Here is a 7,044-nt window from a genome sequence, read left to right as displayed (position 1 = left end):
AGTCTGTTGGTGATGTTATCTATTTTTTAATAAAATATTGAGTTTATTTCACATGTATATTTTTGTCTCCCCATCATTTCCATGTCTGACCACCACTACTATTATGTACTATCATAACATCCCTACATACTTAGAAACCAAGCAAAGGGTAGAGCTCCTTCTTTAAAAACTAAACAGGCATTTTGGACAACACATTCTTGGCAATAGAACCTGAAAAAGATTTATCAAACACGATAGGGAAAGTTCTCACTTTGTATTATAAAAAGGACAGCCAGATATCAACTGTTACAGAAATGAAATAAGATGGAAATTTTTAACAAACTGTTTAAACTATTTTCTTAAAGAGACTTCCTCCACTGTCAGAGATCTTGAATAGCCTCCTGGTCAGTTATCCAGAAGCAATTCTTCACATAATTGATGAACTTGGCTTCCACTTTGGGAAGAAAACCACCTTTTTCTATACTTGCTTGCATTTTTGCTTTAATGTTTTCTACAGAATTAGGTCCTTTTGGTGTTTTAGGAGTTTTTTACTGTTTTTTGAAGGATTCTTGACCTTTTGATCTTGGTTTTGATGGTTTTGAGTCTTTTCCATTCTGGTTCGATTTTTGTGCATTTTTGGCTGGAGTATCTCGTATAGATTTCTTCACTGGAGCTTTTTTGTCAGTTTCTTCATCATCAAAATCATCATCATGATCATCTTCATCATCATCATCATCTTCTTAATCATCATCGACATCTTCATCAGCAGCAAGATTTACTTTTTTCTGGGGAAACTTGCTACCATCTCCAGGGGTAGATCGCTTTCCAGATACACTTAAGAGTTTCACATCCTCCTCCTCCTCTTCATCTTCTGACTCTGCATTTTCCTCCACAGCTACTAAATGCTGGCCACTAATATGCACAGGCCCTGAACCACACTTCAACCTTAAGACCATAGGTGGTGTGATTTCAAAGCCCCCAAGGGAAACCGTTGGCTATACAGACATTTTCAATGTTGCCAATGTTATTTTAATTGGACTGCCTTCATAATTCATTGCCTGTGCTTCAACAATGTGCAATTCATCCTTTTCACTAGCCCCTAAACTGACCATTCTTAACGATAACTGGTGCTCATTTTCATCATTATCCACCTTAAATTGATAATCTTTGTTAGCCTATAGCTCACAATTGAAAAGGTAGTTCTGGGACTTCAGGGGGTTCATGTCTATATCCATCAAATCTTCCATGCACTTAGGTGGGAGAGAAGGCCAACAGAAAATGGGTGGCTGCTCTAGAGAAGAGACACAGAGGATGGAATCACACCAGGCTCTATTGAGTTTTTTAATTGTTTCTTTCATTTCTAGGATTTCTGTTTTTTGTTTGTTTGTTTTTCAGTATCTCTGTCTGTTTCTTGAATTAATTTCTTGCAACCTATTTTTGCTCTCTTATCTCTTTGATGGTATGATTCATGGTTGCCTGAATTTGTCCTCTTATCTCTTTGTTGAAGTGATCGATTTTTGCCTGTCTCTGCTCACTTAGGTTGTTTTTTAATTCCCAAATTATTTTAGTTATGTCTATTTGGAACTCCTTCTCTGACATTTCATCTACTTCACTATCTGTGGATTCTGTTGTTGTAGTGTCTTGGTTTTGGGGGGGCACTTTCCTCCCTTTTTTTTTATGATGTCTATGTGTTTTCCTCTCTTGCAGTGTAGATCAGAGGTATTACAGCTTCCACCCTATTGTCTTATAGTGTGCCTACAGGTTACCAATAGTTCACTTTTAAGGGTGAGATCAATATTATATCACTCAATGTACCCAATGTGCAGCCAAATATTAGTGAGCTTCTATTTTTACACTTACAGTTTTGTCACTATAAACAGAAATGATAAGTTCAGTTATCTTTAACCATATAATCAATAGGTTTGCATAATGGTTTACAGTTGTGATGATGAAAGGGGGCTACTGTGAGGTTGACTGAGATGTTTATAAGGTAGAATATGAGAATATGGATGTATTAGATTATATGACTAGTGAGAGGATAATCATAGGAAGTTGGCTGTTAGTAGGAGAAATAAGAGACAGGCAACCCCATGCAAGACTCCCTGCCACTTCAGCAACAGGATAACTGTTAGCACCTCTAGTAGAGAGACCTCTGGTGCAGCCAGGTCACAGGGAGCTTGGTGATGTCTTACCAGGTCCTTATTGTTGTCTCTTGATAGATGCAGCGTTATACCAGTTTTGTGGCAGTGGCAGCCTCAAGCCTCTGTTTCCTGATGATGGGCTGTAGAGCCACACTTTGGTGAATAAGGAACCCCGGCACAGGGTGGCTCCCCATGAGGGTGAGGGGTGGTTTTGCTCTGGAACTCTGGGCTGTGGGTTTGGGGTGCGTTGGTGGGCTCTGCCTCTGCTTTATGTCATTTTAAGTAATATGTCTTCATCCTATTTTTTTTAGTCAATGAATTTCTTATCATATTTGTACCAAGATTTTTTTTTATTCAAGATCAGATTTTATAAAATATTTTAGTAGATTATTTATGTAATTTGTTGGTTCAAATTCTAACATAAAACTGTTTTTTCTTAAAATGGAAAGAGTTAAGAAATGTGTGCTTTTAGATTATTTTATTGACTATTGTATTATAAAACTATGGCTATGATGTGATAATTTACTGAATATTTTAAGCCTCTCTAAATTGAATGGAGGACTGTAAGCCAAAGGAAAGAAGATGCCTGATTTCTAGACATAACAATCTTGGAATGTGGATGCTTATAATTATTTTTAGTTATTGATCATATGATCTTACTAAATGATGTGTTACTTTATTTTCTATTATCTGCATCATGGCCATTGCCAATTAAATGGCAATTATTAAAAATTTTTATCTGGATGTTTACAAGTATTTAGGGAAAATACTTAGATACTGCCACTATTTTTAAGAAGTATCATAAAGACAAACAAATATCACTACTTTCTATGGCTAATAGCATACAAGATAGTTATGTAAAGAATATGAGAAAAAGACTAAAAATTAAATGTATGTCATGCAAGAGTTGTAGAGACTTTAAAAAAGAACAATGTTAAGTGAAAAGTGACAAAAGCACAATTTTTCTAATCCAAGCAAAACTCATTGTGGCTAAATTAATCTTTTCTAGTAAGAATCAATTGCCATGACCAAATGATCATTCTGTGATCCACATTGATCATGTAAATGAGAAAGTCAAAATATCTCTATCAAATGTATCAAGACTTCTTGTACGGACAGAGAAATATAATTAGATAAGGTTTATTACTAAGATACTTCAATTTTGAATTTTGAATTTTGAAAAACAAAGTACATTTTAGGTATATTGAGAGTAACTTGAACAAATCAGCACAAGAAGATGCAGTAGGAAAAAAAAAGGAGATGCAGTAAATCTTTTTTAGGATCCTCTGCTTGGGATGATTCTCAGTTGACTTCAGATTTCCAATTGGAGAAACCAAAAGTCATATTTGTATTTTATGAGCACTTGATCACATAACATAAATCAAGAGCAACAAGAGCAAAGATTATTCTTTTTTTGGAAAATTGAAGTTATCAATAAGAACACATATCCTTTCATGTGGTTACATTCATTACATATAAATTTGGGGATCATTTGATGGCCATCCTGTGTCTCTTGGATGAACTGAGTATCAGAGAAGTTCACAAAGAAAAAGAACCTTAGACTAGTGGACATGAGTGAAGATTAGAAATGAGAAAATAGTACTAACTCAAGGGCTAGGTTCTTGCATTTCCAGGTGTCATTTTTATTATATCAGATCATCTTTCTTCCTTTTTGTTTCATGAAGAAGAGAAACTGGAATTTTTTTTCTTGCAACAAATATCCTAATATAAGTGAAGCCCATAAATTAATGCTCAAAGGAGGAAGGGAATAGGCCAGGTATCCGTAGAGAAAGGAGCTATATATATATTCCAAGTTACAGTTTCTGTATTTCTCATTTACTTTCTAAATTACTTTCTTAAAATGCCACTGCATCCTGGTTCTATCTTTGTAACTATATTGGATATATGCAAATATTGGATTTAGGAAATCAAAGCTCTGTCTATATATAGAAAGATATGGCAAAGAAACATTTTACTTAGCATTTCACACTCTGTGGTGTGATACAATTAGATTTTGCAAACAACAGCAAACAAATGGTTTGGCAAGGGGTAAACGTTCTCATATGCTTGAGTATTAGCAGCAGAATCAGCTCTGGCTCTGTCTTTACCATGTACTGCTCTATTAACACATTCACTACATGGTGTTTCTGAGACTAAAAACTCTGATTGCTTTTCTTTGGTTCAGGTTACTTCTTGCTGTCCTTTTAGTATTCACTTTTCCTTGCACTGTTAATGTGCAGAATATTACATGTATGGTTTACAGACATTCTGTGATGAATAAACCTTCTAGAACAAGAAGTCAAAATTTCAGGCAAGGTATAGGATAACCCTTGACTATGACATTTAACAGATTGGATTTAACATTTATCGGCAGTATGACATTGTGACAGTTATTTAACCTTTCTGACCCTCTGCTTCCTTTTCTATTAGTGGGAATAATAATATTAATGTGATAGAACTGTTAGGATTACCACAAAGTATCATATGTTAAGTGTAGGGCATGGAGCCTGTCAAGTCAGAGACAAAAGTACAATTAATACTATTATTACTCGCTAGAGGGAAATCCCTGAACACTCTGATTCTGAACTTAGTCACGTTATTGATGACCCAAATCCATTTGTACTCCTTATGTACGCAGAAGCTTTCAAACTTTATTTCCAGCAGCAGAGCTGCACTCAGGTAATAACTCAGCTAAAAAGATTTTTTTTTCTGTTGAATGAATTATGCTTCTGGTGTGCTAAATTTTCTCAAGGCAGTCAACCATAAAAATTATATTATGTATTTCTCTTGTGTAACTTGTGTGAAAGTAGAGTTTGTCAAAACTGGCTGCTCAGCATTTAATGAGACCCTCCAATGCATTTGATCCTGAGTCAAGTTGTATATAAAGAGGGTAAACAGGAAGGGTGGGAGGCAAGCTAAAACTAACAAAAATGAGGCATTAAATAATAAGGGGAGAAGTTGGTGGAGAAAGTCAACTAATTGTGGACATTTTTTTTATTAAGTGAAAGGAGAATTTGCTTTCTATATGCCAAGACCTAAAATTAGAGAACTTCAATTCCACTGAAGTCCTTAATACACACTGCTGAAATATGGAGCAGATGTCTCTCTGACCTCTACCTAATTGAACAGGAATGTCAGGGGGAGGAGAGTCATCAATCTCCAGATTGTCTCAGAGAAGGTCCTGAGGATTTTCAACAAATGATTGTGTTATATATAGACTACATAAGAAGATGTATAAAATTGAGAGAAACTACTGTAATGCCTTGTCTTTTTAAAAATTTACATTTAAATCCATTAGGCTTCACTATTGAAGACAAAACAAAGAAATTTTATTTTTTTTTATTTTAATCTATTGCAATGTTAAATGTTATCATATCTTTGACTTTCAAGATCCTGTGCTCATTTTATGAGTCACCTTGATTTGGGGGTCAAATGATCATCCATAGTCTTGCTCTAAGATAGAGTTGCACTGCAAACCACAGTATTTCTAAGGGGGTCCTGGCCTTTTGTTATCATTGCAACTTAAAAATGACATTAGCACAGAACATGTTGTACTCTATTGGGTGACCACCTGCTGGTCTCCCTTCATTATTAAACCATGAGAAATCATGCTTCCCTCTGTGTGGTATATCCTGAGCACCTACTGCCATGGTCAGCACTACTCTTGGGTAAATTAATTCACCATCTCTTACCTGAGTTGTTGCAACAATTTCTTATGGGTTATCTCACTTTTTATCTCCCCCTGCTTCACATTAGAGTGATCTTTATAACAACATGCACGCACAAACACACACACACACAAACAAACAAACAAACAAACAAACAACAAAAAAAAAAAACCGCTGTTACCATTTGGCACACATTTCACAGTGGTTTCTATTCTTTAGTGAAGAGAATTCAATTCTTGCATGAACTTGTGTATACACTTTGTTAATGAGTATGATTTATATTATGCTAAAATTTTTGCATATCTTTCAAGTGTGTTCTAACAGTGTCAAACCAGTATCCTGAGGATCTTTCATATAGTTTTTGTATATATTAGTTATATGAATAAGTAAATCATAGAAAAACAAATCAATGACAATGTATAACCTTTAGGATAGTTTAGGACCATATCCCTGAAGGCAGTGCTTCTCAGTATGGTCAGAGGACTATCTGTATTTCCATGTATTTATTATAAGCAAGTGTCTAGGTCTTTGCCCATAATCAAGCCCAGAATTGAGATTTCTCATTATATTACCAAATCCAACAAACCCTGATATTGTTTATATTCATTATAGTTTGAAAACCCTTCTGTGTTAGTCAGGTTTGCATCACTGTGACAGAAACACCTGACAAGAACAACTTGGGGGGAGAAAACTATTTTGGCTTACAGTTTCAGAGGTTGGGTTTATGGTTTGCCAATACCACCTATGGGCTCAATTGTGGCAGAAGGATGTGGATCAGGGAAAATTTACTCAGCTCCTGGCAACTGGGAAGGAGAGAGAGAGAGAGAGAGAGAGAGAGAGAGAGAGAGAGAGAGAGAGAGAGAGAGAGAGAGAGAGAGAGAAAGGGGGGAGAGAGAAAGGAGGGGAGAGAGAGACAGAGGGATAAAGAGGAAGAGAAGGAGGAGGAGGAGGGGGAAGGGAAGGCAGTGAGCACAAGAGGCCAGAGACAAGATATACTACACAAGGATATGCCCTTAGTGACTTAGTGCCTATAGCCATTCTGCCTACAGTTACCACTCAGTAACCCAGTCTGAGTTAATCCATCTAATGGAGTAATCCACCGGTAAGGATATAGCCTACATAATCTAATCAGTTTATTTCTAAATATTGTTGCATTACCTAACACAGAAGCTTTTGGGGGTACATTCAGATCCAAACTATAGCAGTACATAAGCATCAAGTGAAGGGGCAAAGTGAAGAAAGGGAAACCTATGATG

The 7,044-nt window shown here is 35.9% G+C and overlaps 1 pseudogene; it reads right to left on the bottom strand.

The window, feature by feature from the left end:
• Window positions 1–240: 240 nt before the first annotated feature.
• Window positions 241–1,226, bottom strand: LOC143407105 (nucleophosmin pseudogene; annotated as a pseudogene).
• Between the last annotated feature and the right edge of the window lie 5,818 nt (window positions 1,227–7,044).

Source organism: Callospermophilus lateralis, chromosome 9, assembly GCF_048772815.1.
Source record: "Callospermophilus lateralis isolate mCalLat2 chromosome 9, mCalLat2.hap1, whole genome shotgun sequence".
Classification (NCBI taxonomy): domain Eukaryota; kingdom Metazoa; phylum Chordata; class Mammalia; order Rodentia; family Sciuridae; genus Callospermophilus; species Callospermophilus lateralis.
The sequence above is the reverse complement of the archived record's forward strand: the minus strand, read 5'-3'. Positions and strand labels throughout refer to the sequence as shown.